Raw genomic sequence first — 17,721 nt, 5'->3', positions numbered from 1 at the left:
TAGATTGTCTGACATTTCTAAGGTCAAGGCTTTTAAAGAAGAATATATCTTATTTGTTTCCTGGTCCTGATTATCCTCTTTTTTATCTCTGCCTTCTCTCTGTTCCTTTTATCTCCTTTTCTTTTCTTTTTTTCTTTTGAGACCTTTTCTCCCTCTGACATACTTTCTTGTTGCTCTGCAAGGACCCTCTGACCTGTCCTAAGGGCTTCCCACACAAAGAAAAAAAATAAACAAAATTACAAGCCTTACCTACAAAGGATTCATTGGAAACAACATTGCCTTAGTTTACAAACCTTTTGGCCTCTATACCAAGACTTTCATCGTCTCTGCTTACCTCCAGAGAACTTTATCGTACCTTACCCGGAACTTTCGGACGTCGCTGTCCTGGAGCTGAAGAGTTCAGAAATCCACGAGGATGTCCTCGGGTCTCCGTGCAGGCCACCACTTGTCACGCCCACCTCGGCCGGCAAGGAAGACGCAACACGGTCTGATTCTTCTCAACAGCCTTTACTGCAGGACCACTACATTGTTGACACAGGGACCATGAGCGGCAAAGTCGCTCGCCTTATATACACAACAGTATGCTAATAATCCTTCAGGGATTGGTGTAGCACGAGTCACCCCACTATCATCCCAGCTACTTGTCCTCCAGAGATTGGCGTAGCATGAACCATCCCATTAGCATAGTACCGCCCCAGCCAGACTGACGCCAGGTACAAAACCCGTGCATGCGCAGTACTGTTGTTCACCATAGGAGGGCGCCAGATCACCTCATTATCCTACGGCTGCCCTAGCAAGGGGACAAGTCTGCGCATGCACGGTAAATTGTTTACAATCAGACAGGGCTGGATGTCGGCACCCTATTTGCTTTACCGCGCCGCTCCCTACACCTACCAAGTGTGTTTTTCTGTGACTGAGTTACCTCACTCAGGATGATATTTTCTAGTTCATTCCATTATCCTATGAATTTCATGATATCATTGTTTTTGATAGCTGAGTAGTACTCCATTGTGTAGCTGTACCACAATGGCAACCCCAACAGTACCCACTGGGTCCTGAGAGAAAGAAGGATAAGCCCAGGTAAGGCAGAAGTTCTCACAGGGACCTGGCATAGAAAGTGAGCAGAGGTGCTCTAGGCAACTCCCTAAAGGCTCTCCCCAGTGACAAGATAGAGGTCACAGCTTCCAGTACAGTGAGAGAAAAGATTAGAAGCAAGCATCACATGGCAGCATTTCCCTGCCTGAATTCATGCCCAGAAGCCAGGGTTACAGGGCCCTGGCCAGATAGTCAGCCTTAACTGGCCAGAGTCCTGCTACTCAAGTTGCCCAAAATGTAGCTGTTTACAGATTCCTAGCTTGTAGATACCAGCCTCCATCACTGTCCACAGGACCAGCAGAGTGGCTGTTGGACCAACTGGAATTATTTCCCAGCCTCCTTCATCGTAGGATAAGAGATTCTAAGTTCTGCATCTTCCTTTCTTTTGCTCCAATAAGACTCCATGACCAAGGCAACAAATTTATAAAACATAGCGTATTCAGACTCATGCTTACAGAACAAGTCCACTGTGGTACAGCAAAGGCAGAGTGAGAGGAACAGCTGAGAGTCTCTAGGGCCACAAGTGGAGACAGATTGGGAATCACTTGGGCTTTTGAAAACTATAAAACCAACCTTAGGAACACGCTCTTCCCCAAGAAGCAGTGCCTTATCCTTCTGAAACAGGTTTACCAACTGAAGCTCCCACCTCGACCAGCAAGAAAGACGCAACCCTGTTGGATTCTTCTCAACAGCCGTTATTGCAGGAATACCTCATTCTTGATACGGGGGACCACAAGGAACAAAGGCACCAGCCTTATATACAAGACAGGCTGTGGCTGTAAACTTGTCCTCTGGGGATTGGTGGAGTATGAAATACCTTATTAGCATGAATATCACTCCAGTCTGATACCTGCCAGAGAAATGCCAACACATGCGCATTGCAGGTGTTTATCACCAACGACCACCAGATGTCGGCGCCATGTTTAGCCGCTCCCTACAACCAACTAGGAACAAATACTGAATCACATAACATAAACATTCTAGACTTCATGGAGCTCTAGACCAATGCACATTTTGGCTAGCCCCTCCACCTTGCACTATATGTCCTTACTGCAAGTCCTGGTTCTACCTGGTAATTTGCTGCTTTGTTAGCTTCTTAGATTCTGGCTTCTTCACTTCTTTCATCTGCATATAAAAAGTCAACCTGGAATAATTCTGTCCCTGATACCTCTGCCTCCACAGTTTTCAGGCTGGAAACTCTGCAGTCTCTACATCTCTTTATTGAATAGAGACTTCCCAGTCTTTCAGAATGCATCAGTACCCACTCACCTCTTGCAGTTTGCACTACACCACACTGCAGTCCCTCTTATTCTGTCATTCCTGTTAGGCCCCAGGAACTCCTGGGATTCCTTTTAGGCCCCTACAGATGAGCATAGTGTCTGGCCTACACCCAAGTAAATCATGAATAAATAACCAGGTATCTCTATCGGTGTTAGTCTGTGTTCCTAGTCTGGCCAGGAAAACGCTCCAAGGTTTCTTCCTTTGCTTCCGGATAGCTGGACATAGAAGACTGCGTAAAAGATCTGAGTCCCAGACCCAAGGCAAGGCAACAGGTCCTGAGGGACCAGCACACAGCAGGTTCAGGGATCCAGTGTAGATCACCAACACCTGCTGTGGTCTCAGTTTTCCAGAGATAGCTGGTGGCCAGACCCAGTGCTCCCATGATTCCTACCTGTTTCTCTACGTTCATCCTTCTGGCTACCCCTGCTCCTCACAGTACAGTTGTTGTTTGTTTCTTTGTTTGATTGATTGATATTTTGAATCTCCATCCGTGCTTGCATCCACTTTCTTGCATTAGTCACCCAATCATTTCTGTTGCTTTGTTCCAAGACCTTGATGGATTCAGGAAACAAAGATTGCCTCATACAATAGCAAATGAACAATTTAGATCAGGGATCTGTGCACAGGCAAATGCCTACCTGGTAACAGGTGTACACATCCCATCCTCACTCCATAAAAAAATCACACCCCAAAAGATGGTGGTAGCAGTAGCATCTGAAAAGGATAGTTAGAACCTTGAATAGAACCCAGAAACTGTTCGTAATCAGGTCTAAAAAGTGAGCTGGCTCTTTAACAACAAACTATTCCAGACCCGAGCTCTCTAGTGTAAGGTTTACAGCTTGCAAGTATTTCACATTTCATATGCACAGCTTGCAATTGACAGAGCTGTGACTGGAGCCTGGGTTCTAACTCCTAACAGGTCTGGGTTTACTGGGCTATATCGTGGCTTGGCTTGTCAGAAAAGGTAGAATTGTTCTGTTTTCTATACATGGCAAGAGTTTTAAGATGATAGGAAGGTTTTATTTTTCAATATTTATTTTAAAGATCTACCTGACTACAGATGAATTATGGGATGGGGAATTGGGTTAATGAATAGAGCACTTGCATGAGGACTTGGATCAGCATCCTCAGAACTCAGGTAAAATTCAGGCTCGGTAGCACTCCTGCAATCCCAGGTCTTCAAAGGCAAGATGTGAGGTAGAGACAGGAGCAGACCCAGAATCTAGCCTATGTGAAGCAGCAAAAAACAAAGAGACCTTATTCAAACAAGGAAGAAGGAGAATATGGGCCGACACCTTAGGTTATCTCCTGAACTCAATGTGTCCCCCTAACATGCACACTGTAGTATGTGCCCATACCGTCACAGGGAATTAAATAAGACTCATATTGAAAGCTTGGAAAACAGTGAGATTGGGAACAAACTTGGTCGGGATTCTGGGGGATTAGAGTTGCTTTAGCAATTGGAGGGATACAGAAACCAGGAGCTTTGGAGTCTATACAAGGAGGATCAGTGGTGCAAGAACTTTTCAATTCCATCTGCCCCCATGCCTGTTCCACCTGGATAGGTGATTACAGTGTTTCACTTCTGAGCCCTATGAAGCGGAGGGTATAGCAAAGAATCCCAAAGTGTGTGGTTATTTTGTTGAATTTCTGAGTCAAGGCTCCGCAATACAATGCTTGAGGCTAAGACTGAGAGAGATTCTGAGCTGAAGACTTGGGGAAGGCTTCTGCTAGCTTGTGTGTCTTGTGGAGTATTTCTGCTGACACTGCAAAGAATTGCCATGGCAACCAGTAAAATAAATTTCTGAGTTCTTTCAGTCTCCCCTCAAGGGAGGCAGATGCCAGTAGGTGTGGCTGTGTCATTAAGGGTGCTAGGAAGTCTCAGATGATCATGTCCCTCTGAAGGTCTAATAAATTGTCCTCCAGGTCTCAGGCAGAAGCAGCTCCAGCATGGTAAATAGGGGAGTCCAAGGCTATGGGACAGGAGATGGAAATAGTTTACCAGAGATTCATTCCCATAGCAGGCTGCACATGTCAACCACCTTCCAGTTTAAAATGCAAGATGCATGGATTACTCATTTCCTTACATACAAATAAATAAACTGACAGGGGTGTGGCCAGGACATCAGCAGGTAGATATTTTATCAGAGTCAGTCACTTTTCTGTTGCTATGAAGAGACAACACAACCAAGGTAATTTATAGAAGGAAGAGTTATTGGGGAATACAGTTCCATAGGATTAGAGTCCAGGGCCATCATGGTGGAGAGAATCCCAGCAGCACGGCAGACAGAGATGGTGGTGGAGCAGTAGCTGAGGGCTAAAACCTTATCCACAGTTGCAAGGCAGAGGGAGGTCACGGGGAACTGTATGCTCCTTGGGAACCTACAAAGCCCATTGTAAGAAGCAATACTGCCTCCAACAAGGCCACACCTCCTAATCCTTCCCATATAGTTCCACTGATAGGTGAGTGAGTGTTGAAACACATGAGGTTACAGAAGCCATTCTCATTCAATCTACCACAATCAGTATTATGTAATCAATGTTGAGGAACCCCGAGTGAGAGAGTCCATATCCAGAGCATACTGTGTCGCTGTGTCGTCTTGGGCTAACGTTCATCACTTCTCCAGGCTTTGGGTCCTTTACCTGCAAAGTAATGTCCTTGTGATGTGCCATCAGCCTTGTCACCTGACACAACACAGAATCACCCAAGAAGGACAGCATGCCAGTGAGGGACTGGGTCCATTGGTTTATCCTGGAAGCATGACTTAAGGGGATTGCTTTAATGAAATTAATTGTGTAGGAAGATCCGTCCCGTTGAGGGTAGCAACGTTCTCTAGGCAAGGGCTACTGAACTAGGTAAGTCAAGAGGTTGCACTGAGCACAGTCAAGCCAATGCGCAACTGAGCACACACAAATCCATTTGTCTGTTCTTGGCTGTGAATGAGACATGGCCAACTGTCTCGAGCCCTTGCTACTAAGACTTTGCCACAAGGATGGATTTTAACCTAGAATTGTTAGTGAAAACGAACCCTTTCTCTCCCAAGTCTCTTTTTGTCGAGATATTTTATCATAGTAAGACAGAAGGCACTAGGACAATCATCCAACTCACTGTGACTCTTAAGCACAACATTCCACCCACCACCTATCATGCCCTCTGTCAGTTATGCTCTGGATCAACCCACTGTCATGTACAGACCCTACCTCTCAAGACTCACTGCCTGCTTGTATCCTTCCTATTGATGGTGAGTCTGTTTTTGACATCCTGTAATTCTTCTTAGTTCAGACTATTATTTTGCCTCTGTGAACCTTCACTTTCTGTGTCTCTCTTCTGCAACTGGGCATTTCCACTTCACAGGAACCTTCTAATAGCCCTGGGACTTTTATCAAAGGAGTGCTTCTCTCACAGGAGCTCTTAGATCCTGTTGTAGGAATATAAGGCTTATATTTTGAGGTAGGACGAAGGGCACGAATCAAATTAATTTCTTTGTACACAAGCTTATGGCACTTCTGGCATGATTTACAATACCCATCTGTGTTTGTGAATGAGGCATTATTTAACCAAGAAAATATTTTCTCTCATTTCCACTTTGCCTAGGACAAGTTTGTCAGGAGAAACCCCAAAGAGATGAGGAGGCACCAAGACCATGTTGAGCCCATGGCAGCCTGGGAAATGCTTGCAGCTCATCCCCCATCTCGTTTATCTCTAGGAGTCTCATTATATTGCAGGGTCAGTGGTGTGCTGAAGTATGTGTGCCTGTGGTAAGGACTTACTTTGTAGCGCTGTTTTAAACCATCTCTGTTCATGGTTGTTAGAATGGATGAGTGGGCAATAGCAGGTCCATGCCTGTGCAGTAATATAGAACTGAAAAGGATGCAGTTGATTTCTATGTACTAATAAGTATTGGCTCATATTGCAGTACATATGGTACATTTTATAAAAAGTAAAGGAAAGTGCTACAAAAGATTGTCCTCAAGGGTAGGAAGGAGAGACTTACTATGTGTGTATTTGCATAGGTGGGTTTCAAAATTCTTTAGCTTTATCCATTACACGTAAGTGATTATGGGATTGTGTCAATTTTATTGATATAATTAAAGTTGACTTCATCTAATCAAAGCTTCAAACTCTTGGATTTCTCTTAATTATGACAGTGAAATATTTATAAACAGAAACCTGAAAATGGTGCAGTGTAGAAGGAACACTAGGTTGAGAGACCTCTGCAATCTTGGTTATCTTCCTGGATTCTCAGTGGCTTCTCTTCGAAATGAGAAGGTATCTGTCCGTATATACAATTCCGTGAGCCTACCCTGAGATAGATCAACGGTCATTGTAATGTGTGTGTGTGAGTGAGTGTGTGTGTGTGTGTGTGTGTGTGTGTGTGTGTGTATGTGTGTGTGTGTGTGTGTGTGTGTGTGTGTGTGTGTGTGTGTGTGTTGGTGGGAAGAAGCACCTTGGCAGGACATCTCTAACTTGTCACTCATCCTCTGCACTAACACTTTCTGCCCGATATCCTGTCATATAACTCTCACTGGGATCCCTGTGTTGGGCTCTAGAGATATGGATGTTTCCTGTCTTTAGTGTTGAGTAGAACAAACATGAAGAACATTCAGACCACTGATCCTTCTGATCACTTTATGAGGTTTGAGTCCAGTAACTGTCACAGTAACTTTCCCATTAGCTCCAAAGATGGAGTTTCTTCTTTCGAATCTCATGCCCTTGGCAGAACAGAGCCTGACATCTAATTTCCACAAGCAGACATTTTTTCCTCCATTAACAATTTCCATCTGGATATTAGAGCCTGGACCATCCCTTGCATGCCTGGCAAAGTGCTGCTTGGCTGTCAAAGTCTGGTGTAGTTCTGATAGGTCTGTCCCTTACTACTTTTAATATTCTTTATTTGGAGCATTTAATATTCTTTATTTAGTGCATTTGGAGTTTTCAGCAATTTTATGGTCCAATTTATTAGGCGTTCTGTAGGTTTCTTGTATGCTTATGGGCATTTCTTTGTTTTTGGTAGGGACATTTTTTCTATAATTTTCTCGAGGATATTTACTGGCTCTTTAAGTTGGGAAACTTCACGCTTCTACACCTAATATCCTCAGGTTTGATCTTCTCATTGTGTTCTGAATTACCTGGATGTATTGGCTTAGGATATTTTTGTGTTTTGCATTTTCTTTGACTGCTGTGTTAATGTTTTCTATGGTTTCTTCTGTACCCAAGGTTCTCTATTCTATCTCTCACTTTCTATTGTGATGCTTACGTCTATGACTCCTCATCTCTGTCCTAGGTTTTCTATCTCCAGGGTTGTCTCCCTTTGTGATTTCCTTATTGTTTATATTTCCATTTTTAGATCCTGGGTGGTTTTGCTCCATTCCTTCACATGTTTGGTTGTGTATTCCTGTCTTGCTTTAAGGAATTTTGGTATTTCCTTTTTAAAGTCTTCTACCTGTTTACCTGTATTGTCCTGTATTTCTTTAAAGGAATTATTTATATCCTTCTTAAAGTCTTCTAACTTCATCATGAGGTGTAACTTGAAATCAGAATCTTGCTTTTCCAATGTGTTTGGGTATCCAGGACTTTCTCTGGTGGGAGAACTGGGTTCTCATGATGCCAAGTGGCCTTGGTTTCTGTTGCTTAGGTCCTTACACTTGTCTGGCCATCTGGTTATCTCTGGTGTTAGCTGGTCTTGCTGTCTGTGACAGTGGCTTGGCCCTCCTCTAAGCCTGTGTGTCAGCACTCCTGGGAGACCAGCTGTTTCCAAGTAGGATCTGGGTACAGAGAGCTCTGGCACAGGGTCAGCTCCAGCTGCAGACCGCAATTTCATTTTGAATAAAACTTGCATTCTGAACAGGTGTCAAAGGTTCACTTCCCAAGCCCTTCCTGAATGAGTGTCATCTTGGTTGGCAAGTTGAGATATGAATGCTGGGCAAACCACTCTCCCGCAGTTGAGCAAGCCAACCAATGAGACAAGCATAAATGTACCACGAAGAAAAGTTCCTAGTATAGTCCTGATTGACAGACAATGAAACTGCAATGTGGCACAGATGATTACAGCCATTTTTCATATTTGATTAAAAATTCTATAACATTCTGACTCAGGGTCAGAGTTTATCTCCAGATTCCTGTCCACATCTCTGCAGTGGCTCATTACAATAAACTTTTCTGCATTAACTTTATGATTACATTATGTTAGATACAAGGGGCCACCATAACAATACTACTTTGGTAAGTTGGGGCATATGTAGGACCATAGCCTAGCTGGAGAAAACAGGTATCTTGGAGGATAGACTTTGAGTTATAACCTGGCTCTGATGCCAACTTGAGCCTTCTGCTTCCTAAACAAGGCTCAGGTAAACAATCTCCTATGCTTTGGTTCCCATCACCACAGGCCACATGCTCTAACCACTGTGTCTTCCCTGACACAGTACTGAACCTTTTGAAACTGTAAAGCAAAATAAATCCTTCCTCATTAAGGTGCTTTTGTCATAGGGATAAGAAAAGCAGGCAACACTGACTGAAGGACTCCAGAGTCATTGTATAAGCTGCCTGTTTCTGAAAACACTTCTCGGGAAGTGCCGATATAAAGCATGACTTGATAGGTGCTGGCCTGATGTTGGTGTGCTCTCGCTAAACAGCCATGCGATCTGCTATCACCTCAGTTTTCATCAGTGTAGCATTGACTCTCTTCATGTTAATTCCTAACTCTTGTTCAGCATCGCCTGTCCCACGCTGTATTTAATAATCCACAAATCTATAATCTGTTGACTCAACCCTCAACAGGCCCGAGCAGTAAATACTGTTCAAGAGAGCCCTGGGTCTGGACCGTTTTCAGCTGAACTCCCTGACAGTACTCTATCTACACAGACATTTCTGGACATAGAAGATAATCAGATTTTCCCCACTGGGGCGGTCTCAAGGGATCTGTACTTACTGCCATTAGAGTTCATATTTTTGTCAATGGTGGGAGCATGATGTCAAGTCTCATCAGATTGAAACAGGTCATTTTCTAACCAGCACTTTGCCCCACAGGATATAAAATTCGTGGTGAAATGCCTCCTATGCCTGTCAGGAAACAGCTGAGTATTTGGGTATATTCTCCTTAAATTTTCTTCCTGAAGCTTAAATAAACATTCCTGACCCTTTTGCTGTTTTCTTTCACTAATAGAGGAGAGAGACAAGTGTCTCCATCTCTGTTATCAAGCAAACTGGGCAGATATCCTAAAGGGCACCACACATAAGAATCCCTGAGGAGAGAACCTGAACCAATAGACTCCTCTTGGCTCTTTTTGTTTCTTTTTCTTCTAGAGCTTTCAGGTGTGCCCTTACATTGCTAGTATGAGATCTCTCCATTTTCCTTATGAAGGCACACAGTGCTATTGCTGTTCCTCTTACCACACTTCTTACTGTGTGCTGTAAGTTTGGGTATATTGTGCTTTCATTTTCATTGGATTCTGAAAAGTCTTTCATTTTTTAATGTTTTCTCTAACCAAATGATAATTCGATACAAAGTCGTTCAGTTACCCTGGGTGTGTGTTTTTGCTGTTTCTGTTGTTGTTGACGTCCACACTCAATCTGTGCTGATCTGATAGAATGCATGGGGTTATTTTAATCTTGTGTCTATGGAGGTTCCTTTTATGCTCAATATATTGTTGATTTTGGAAAGGTTCTGTGAGTGCTGAGAAGAAGGTATATTCCATTATGTTCGGGTGAAATGTCCTGTAGATATTTGTTAATCCATTAGGTTTATAGTCTCTGTAATTTTCATTGTTTCTCTGTTTCACTGACCTGTCCATTGATGAGAGTGGTGTGTTGAAGTTCACCGTTATTATTGTGTGCTGTTCAGTGTGTATTTGAGCCTTAGTAAAGTGTCTTTTATGAATCTGGCTGCCCTTGCAATTGGGCATAGATGTTCAGAATTGAGATTTCATCTTGGTAGATTTTTCTTTTGAAGAGTATGGAGTGTATTTCGTCCTCTCCTTTGATTATGTTTGGTTGGAAGTCTATTTTATTACATATTACAATAGTAATTCCATCACATTTCTGAGGTCCACTTGCTTGGAAAATCATCTTATAGCTTTATAGTCTGATATAGTGTCCACTGTTTTGCTGCGTTTTGTTTCATGTATGGAGTAGAATGCTCAATCTTGTTTTAGGTTTCAGTCTGTTAGTCTCTGTCTATTTTTATTGGTGATTTGACATTGAGAGATGTTAAGGACCAATGATGGTTAGTTGCTATTATTTTGATGTTGATGTTGGGGTTGTTACTGTGTGTATGCAATTCTCTTCTCTTCTCTTCTCTCTCTCTCTCTCTCTCTCTCTCTCTCTCTCTCTCTCTGGGTGTGTGTGTGTGTGTGTGTTTGTGTGTGTATGTGTGTGTGTATGTGTGTGTCTGTGTTCGTTTGTGTGGGTGTGTGTGTGTGTGTGTGTGTGATAATTAATCTCTTGTATTTTCTCAGGTGTAGTTATCCTCGTGTGTTGGAGTTTTACTTCTAGTACACTCTTTAGGACTGGAATAGTAGAAAGATATTGTTTAAAATTTGCTTTGTCATGGAATTTCTTGGTTTCTATATCTATGATGATTGAGTGTTTTGCTGAGTATTGTATTTTGGGGTGGCTCCTGCCTTCTCTTAGGATCAGAAGGAATATGTCCAGAATTTTTATCTTTTAGAGTCCCTTTGGAGAAGTCAAGTGTAATTCTGATACTGTTATTGCCTACTTGTCCTTTGTCCTTTGCAGCTTTGAGTACTCTTCCTTTGTTCTATCCATTTAGTGTTTTGATTATTATGTGGTGGAAGGACTTTCCTTTCTGGTACAATTTCTTCCTTTAGTTTGGGAATGTTTTTTCTAGGATTTTGTTAAAGATATCTTCTGGCAGTTGGTACTGAGAATCTTCATCTCTTCTACTCCTATGATTCTTTGTTTGATCTTTCCAAAGTGTCCCAAATTTCCTGGATGTTTTGAACTAGGAAATTTTTTTTTTACATTTATTTATTTTTTTTTAAAAAAAGAAATTTTTTTATTAACTTGAGTATTTCTTATATACATTTCCAGTGTTATTCGCTTTCCTGGTTTCCGGGCAAACATTCCCCTCCCCCCTCCCCTTCCTTATGGGTGTTCCCCTCCCCACCCTCCACCCATTGCCGCCCTCCCCCCAACAGTCTAGTTCCCTGGGGGTTCAGTCTTAGCAGGACCCATGGCTTCCCCTTCCACTGGTGCTCTTACTAGGATATTCATTGCTACCTATGAGGTCAGAGTCCAAGGTCAGTCCATGTATAGTCTTTAGGTAGTGGCTTAGTCCCTGGAAGCTCTGGTTGCTTGGCATTGTTGTACATATGGGGTCTCGAGCCCCTTCAAGCTCTTCCAGTTCTTTCTCTGATTCCGTCAACGGGGGTCCTATTCTCAGTTCAGTGGTTTGCTCCTGGCATTCGCCTCTGTATTTGCTGTATTCTGGCTGTGTCTCTCAGGAGAGATCTACATCCGGCTCCTGTCGGCCTGCACTTCTTTGCTTCATCCATCTTGTCTAATTGGGTGGCTGTATATGTATGGGCCACATGTGGGGCAGGCTCTGAAGGTGTTCCTTCAGTCTCTGTTTTAATCTTTGCCTCTCTATTCCCTGCCAAGGGTATTCTTGTCCCCCTTTTAAAGAAGGAGTGAAACATTCACATTTTGATCATCCGTCTTGAGTTTCATTTGTTCTAGGCATCTAGGGTAATTCAAGCATTTGGGCTAATAGCCAGTTATCAATGAGTGCATACCATGTGTGTTTTTCTGTGATTGGGTTACCTCACTCAGGATGATATTTTCCAGTTCCAACCATTTGTCTATGAATTTCATAAAGACATTGTTTTTGATAGCTGAGTAATATTCCATTGTGTAGATGTACCACATTTTCTGTATCCATTCCTCTGTTGAAGGGCATGTGGGTTCTTTCCAGCTTCTGGCTATTATAAATAAGGCTGCTATGAACATAGTGGAGCACGTGTCTTTTTTTATATGTTGGGGCATCTTTTGGATATATGCCCAAGAGAGGTATAGCTGGATCCTCAGGCAATTCAGTGTGCAATTTTCTGAGGAATCTCCAAACTGATTTCCAGATTGGTCGTATCAGTCTGCAACCCCACCAACAATGGAGGAGTGTTCCTCTTTCTCCACATCCTCTCCAGCATCTGCTTTCACCTGAGTTTTTGATCTTAGCCATTCTCACTGGTGTGAGGTGAAATCTCAGGGTTGTTTTGATTTGCATTTCCCTTATGACTAAAGATGTTGAACATTTCTTTAGGTGTTTCTCAGCCATTCGGCATTCCTCAGCTGTGAATTCTTTGTTTAGCTCTGAGCCCCATTTTTTAATAGGGTTATTTGTCTCCCTGCGGTCTAACTTCTTGAGTTCTTTGTATATTTTGGATATAAGGCCTCTATCTGTTGTAGGATTGGTAAAGATCTTTTGCCAATCTGTTGGTTGCCGTTTTGTCCTAACCACAGTGTCCTTTGCCTTACAGAAGCTTTGCAGTTTTATGAGATCCCATTTGTCGATTCTTGATCTTAGAGCATAAGCCATTGGTGTTTTGTTCAGGAATTTTTTTCCAGTGCCCATGTGTTCCAGATGCTTCCCTAGTTTTTCTTCCATTAGTTTGAGTGTTTCTGGTTTGATGTGGAGGTCCTTGATCCACTTGCACTTAAGCTTTGTACAGGGTGATAAGCATGGATCGATCTGCATTCTTCTACATGTTGACCTCCAGTTGAACCAGCACCATTTGTTGAAAATGCTATCTTTTTTGCATTGGATTGTTTTGGCTCCTTTGTCAAAAATCAAGTGACCATAGGTTTGTGGGTTCATTTCTAGGTCTTCAATTCTATTCCATTGGTCTATCTGTCTGTCTCCGTACCAATACCATGTAGTTTTTATCACTATTGCTCTGTAATACTGCTTGAGTTCAGGGATAGTGATTCCCCCTAAAGTCCTTTTATTGTTGAGGATAGTTTTAGCTATCCTGGGTTTTTTGTTATTCCAGATGAATTTGCAAATTGTTCTGTCAAACTCTTTGAAGAATTAGATTGGTATGTTGATGGGGATTGCATTGAATCTGTAGATCACTTTTGGTAAAATGGCCATTTTTACTATATTAATCCTGCCAATCCATGAGCATGGGAGATCTTTCCATCTTCTGAGGTCTTCTTCAATTTCTTTCTTCAGAGTCTTGAAGTTCTTATTGTACAGATCTTTTACTTGTTTGGTTAAAGTTACACCAAGGTACTTTATATTGTTTGGGTCTATTATGAAGGTTGTCGTTTCCCTAATTTCTTTCTCATCTTGTTTCTCTTTTGTGTAGAGGAAGGCTACTGATTCATTTGAGTTAATTTTATACCCAGGCACTTTGCTGAAGTTGTTTATCAGCTTTAGTAGTTCTCTGGTGGAACTTTTGGGATCACTTAAATATACTATCATATCATCTGCAAATAGTGATATTTTGACTTCTTCTTTTCTGATCTGTATCCCCTTGACCTCCTTTTGTTGTCTGATTGCTCTGGCTAGAACTTCAAGAACTATATTGAATAAGTAGGGAGAGAGCGGGCAGCCTTGTCTAGTCCCTGATTTTAGTGGGATTGCTTCAAGTTGTTCTCCATTTAGTTTAATGTTAGCAACTGGTTTGCTGTATATGGCTTTTACTATGTTTAGGTATGGGCCTTGAATTCCTATTCTTTCCAGGACTTTTATCATGAAGGGGTGTTGAATTTTGTCAAATGCTTTCTCATCATCTAATGAAATGATCATGTGGTTTTGTTCTTTCAGTTTGTTTATATAATGAATCACGTTGTTGGTTTTCTGCATATTAAACCATCCCTGCATGCCTGGGATGAAGCCTACTTGATCATGTTGGATGATTGTTTTGATGTGCTCTTGGATTCGTTTTGCCAGAATTTTATTGAGTATTTTTGCGTCGATATTCATAAGGGAAATTGGTCTGAAGTTCTCTTTCTTTGTTGGGTCTTTGTGTGGTTTAGGTATAAGCGTAATTGTGGCTTCATAGAAGGAATTCGGTAGTGCTCCATCTCTTTCAATTTTGTGGAATAGTTTGGATAATATTGGTATGAGGTCTTCTATGAAGGTCTGATAGAATTCTGCACTAAACCCGTCTGGACCTGGGCTCTTTTGGGTTGGGAGACCTTTAATGACTGCTTCTATTTCCTTAGGAATTATGGGGTTGTTTAACTGGTTTATCTGTTCCTGATTTAACTTCAGTACCTGGTATCTGTCTAGGAAATTGTCCATTTCCTGCAGATTTTCAAGTTTTGTTGAATATAGGCTTTTATACTAAGATCTGATGATTTTTTGAATTTCCTCTGATTCTGTAGTTATGTCTCCCTTTTCATTGCTGATGTTGTTAATTTGGACACACTCTCTGTGTCCTCTCGTTAGTCTGGCTAAGGGTTTATCTATCTTGTTGATTTTCTCAAAGAACCAACTTTTGGTTCTGTTGATTCTTTCTATGGTCCTTTTTGTTTCTACTTGGTTGATTTCAGCTCTGAGTTTGATTATTTCCTGCCTTCTACTCCTCCTGGGTGTATTTGCTTCTTTTTGTTCTAGAGCTTTTAGGTGTGCTGTCAAGCTGCTGACATATGCTCTTTCCTGTTTCCTTCTGCAGGCACTCAGCGCTATGAGTTTTCCTCTTAGCACAGCTTTCATTGTGTCCCATAAGTTTGGGTATGTTGTACCTTCATTTTCATTAAATTCTAAGAAGTCTTTAATTTCTTTCTTTATTTCTTCCTTGACCAGGTTATCATTGAGTAGGGCATTGTTCAATTTCCACGTATATGTGGGCATTCTTCCCTTATTGTTATTGAAGACCGGTTTTAGGCCGTGGTGGTCTGATAGCATGCATGGGATTATTTCTATCTTTCTGTACCTGTTGAGGCCCGTTTTTTGACCAATTATATGGTCAGTTTTGGAGAAAGTACCATGAGGAGCTGAGAAGAAGGTATATCCTTTTGCTTTAGGATAGAATGTTCTATAAATATCTGTTAAGTCCATTTGGCTCATGACTTCTCTTAGTCCGTCTACGTCTCTGTTTAATTTCTGTTTCCATGATCTGTCAATTGATGAGAGTGGGGTGTTGAAATCTCCTACTATTATTGTGTGAGGTGCAATGTGTGTTTTGAGCTGTAGTAAGGTTTCTTTTACGTATGAAGGTGCCCTTGTATTTGCGGCATAGATATTTATGATTGAGAGTTCATCGTGGTGGATTTTTCCTTTGATGAATATGAAGTGTCCTTCCTTATCTTTTTTGATGACTTTTAGGTGAAAATTGATTTTATTTGATATTAGAATGGCTACTCCAGCTTGCTTCTTCTGACCATTTGCTTGGAAATTTGATTTCTAGCCTTTCACTCTGAGGTAGTGTCTGTCTTTGTCTCTGAGGTGTGTTTCCTGTAGGCAGCAGAATACAGTGTCCTCGTTGTGTATCCAGTTTGTTAATCTATGTCTTTTTATTGGGGAGTTGAGGCCATTGATATTCAGAGATATTAAGGAATAGTCATTATTGCTTCCTGTTATATTCATATTTGGATGTGAGGTTATGTTTTTGTGCTTTTCTTCTCTTTGTTTTGTTGCCAAGATGATTAGTTTCTTTCTTCTTCTTGGGTATAGCTTGCCTCCTTATGTTGGCATTTACCATTTATTATCCTTTGTAGTGCTGGATTTGTAGAAAGATATTGTGTAAATTTGGTTTTGTCATGGAATATATTGGTTTCTCCATCTATGTTAATTGAGAGTTTTGCAGGATACAGTAACCTGGGCTGGCATTTGTGTTCTCTTAGGGTCTGTATGACATCAGGACAGGATCTTCTGGCCTTCATAGTTTTTGGTGAAAAGTCTGGTGTGATTCTGATAGGTCTGCCTTTATATGTTACTTGACCTTTTTCCCTTACTGCTTTTAATATTCTTTCTTTATTTTGTGCGTTTGGTGTTTTGACTATCATGTGACAGGAGGTGTTTCTTTTCTGGTCCAATCTATTTGGAGTTCTGTAGGCTTCTTTTATGCCTATGGGTATCTCTTTTTTTAGGTTAGGGAAGTTTTCTTCTATGATTTTGTTGAAGATATTTACTGGTCCTTTGAGCTGGGAGTCTTCACTCTTCTATACCTATTATCCTTAGGTTTGATCTTCTCATTGAGTCCTGGATTTCCAGTATGTTTTGGACCAGTAGCTTTTTCTGCTTTACATTATCTTTGACAGTTGAGTCAATGATTTCTATGGAATCTTCTGCTCCTGAGATTCTCTCTTCCATCTCTTGTATTCTGTTGGTGAAGCTTGTATCTACAGCTCCTTGTCTCTTCTTTTGGTTTTCTATATCCAGGGTTGCTTCCATGTGTTCTTTCTTGATTGTTTCTATTTCCACTTTTAATTCCTTCAACTGTTTGATTGTGTTTTCCTGGAATTCTTTCAGGGATTTTTGTGATTCCTCTCTGTAGGCTTCTTCATGTTCTCTAAGGGAGTTCTTCACGTCTTTCTTGAAATCCTCCAGCATCTTGATCAAATATGATTTTGAAACTAGATCTTGCTTTTCTGGTGTGTTTGGATATTCCATGTTTGTTTTGGTGGGAGAATTGGGCTCCGGTGATGCCATGTAGTCTCGGTTTCTGTTGCTTGGGTTCCTGCGCTTGCCTCTTGCCATCAGATTATCTCTAGTGTTACTTTGTTCTGCTATTACTGACAGTGGCTAGACTGTCCTATAAGCCTGTGTGTCAGGAGTGCTGTAGACCTGTTTTCCTGTTTTCTTTCAGCCAGTTATGGGGACAAAGTGTTCTGCTTTTGGGCGTGTAGTTTTTCCTCTCTACAGGTCTTCAGCTATTCCTGTGGGCCTGTGTCTTGAGTTCACCAGGCAGGTCACTTGCAGCAGAAAAGTTGGTCTTACCTGTGGTCCTGAGGCTCAAGTTTGCTCGTGGGGTGTTGCTTATGAGCTCTCCACTGGGAGCAACCAGGAAGATCTGCGCTGCCCTTTCCGGGTGCTTCCGTGCACCAGGGTTCCAGATGGCGTTTGGTGTTGTCCTCTGGAATCAGTAATGTGTGTAGAGTGCAGTCTCTTCTGGTTTCCCAGGCGTGTCTGCCTCTCTGAAGGTTTAGCTCACCCTCCCACGGGATTTGGGTGCAGAGAACTGTTTATCCGGTCTGTTCCTTCAGATTATGGCGGTGTCTCAGGCGTAGCGGTCCTCCTGCTCCTGGGCCCTCCTCTGTGGGAACCCAGTTTCCGTTTGGGCCCGGGATGTGGGCAGGGGTGGGCACTGTTGGTGGTCTCTTCCGCTCTGCAGCCTCAGGAGTGCCCACCTGACCAGGCGGTGAGGTATCTCTCTCAT

Source organism: Rattus norvegicus, chromosome 7, assembly GCF_036323735.1.
Source record: "Rattus norvegicus strain BN/NHsdMcwi chromosome 7, GRCr8, whole genome shotgun sequence".
Taxonomy (NCBI): Eukaryota; Metazoa; Chordata; class Mammalia; order Rodentia; family Muridae; genus Rattus; species Rattus norvegicus.
Note: the sequence above shows the minus strand (reverse complement) of the source record.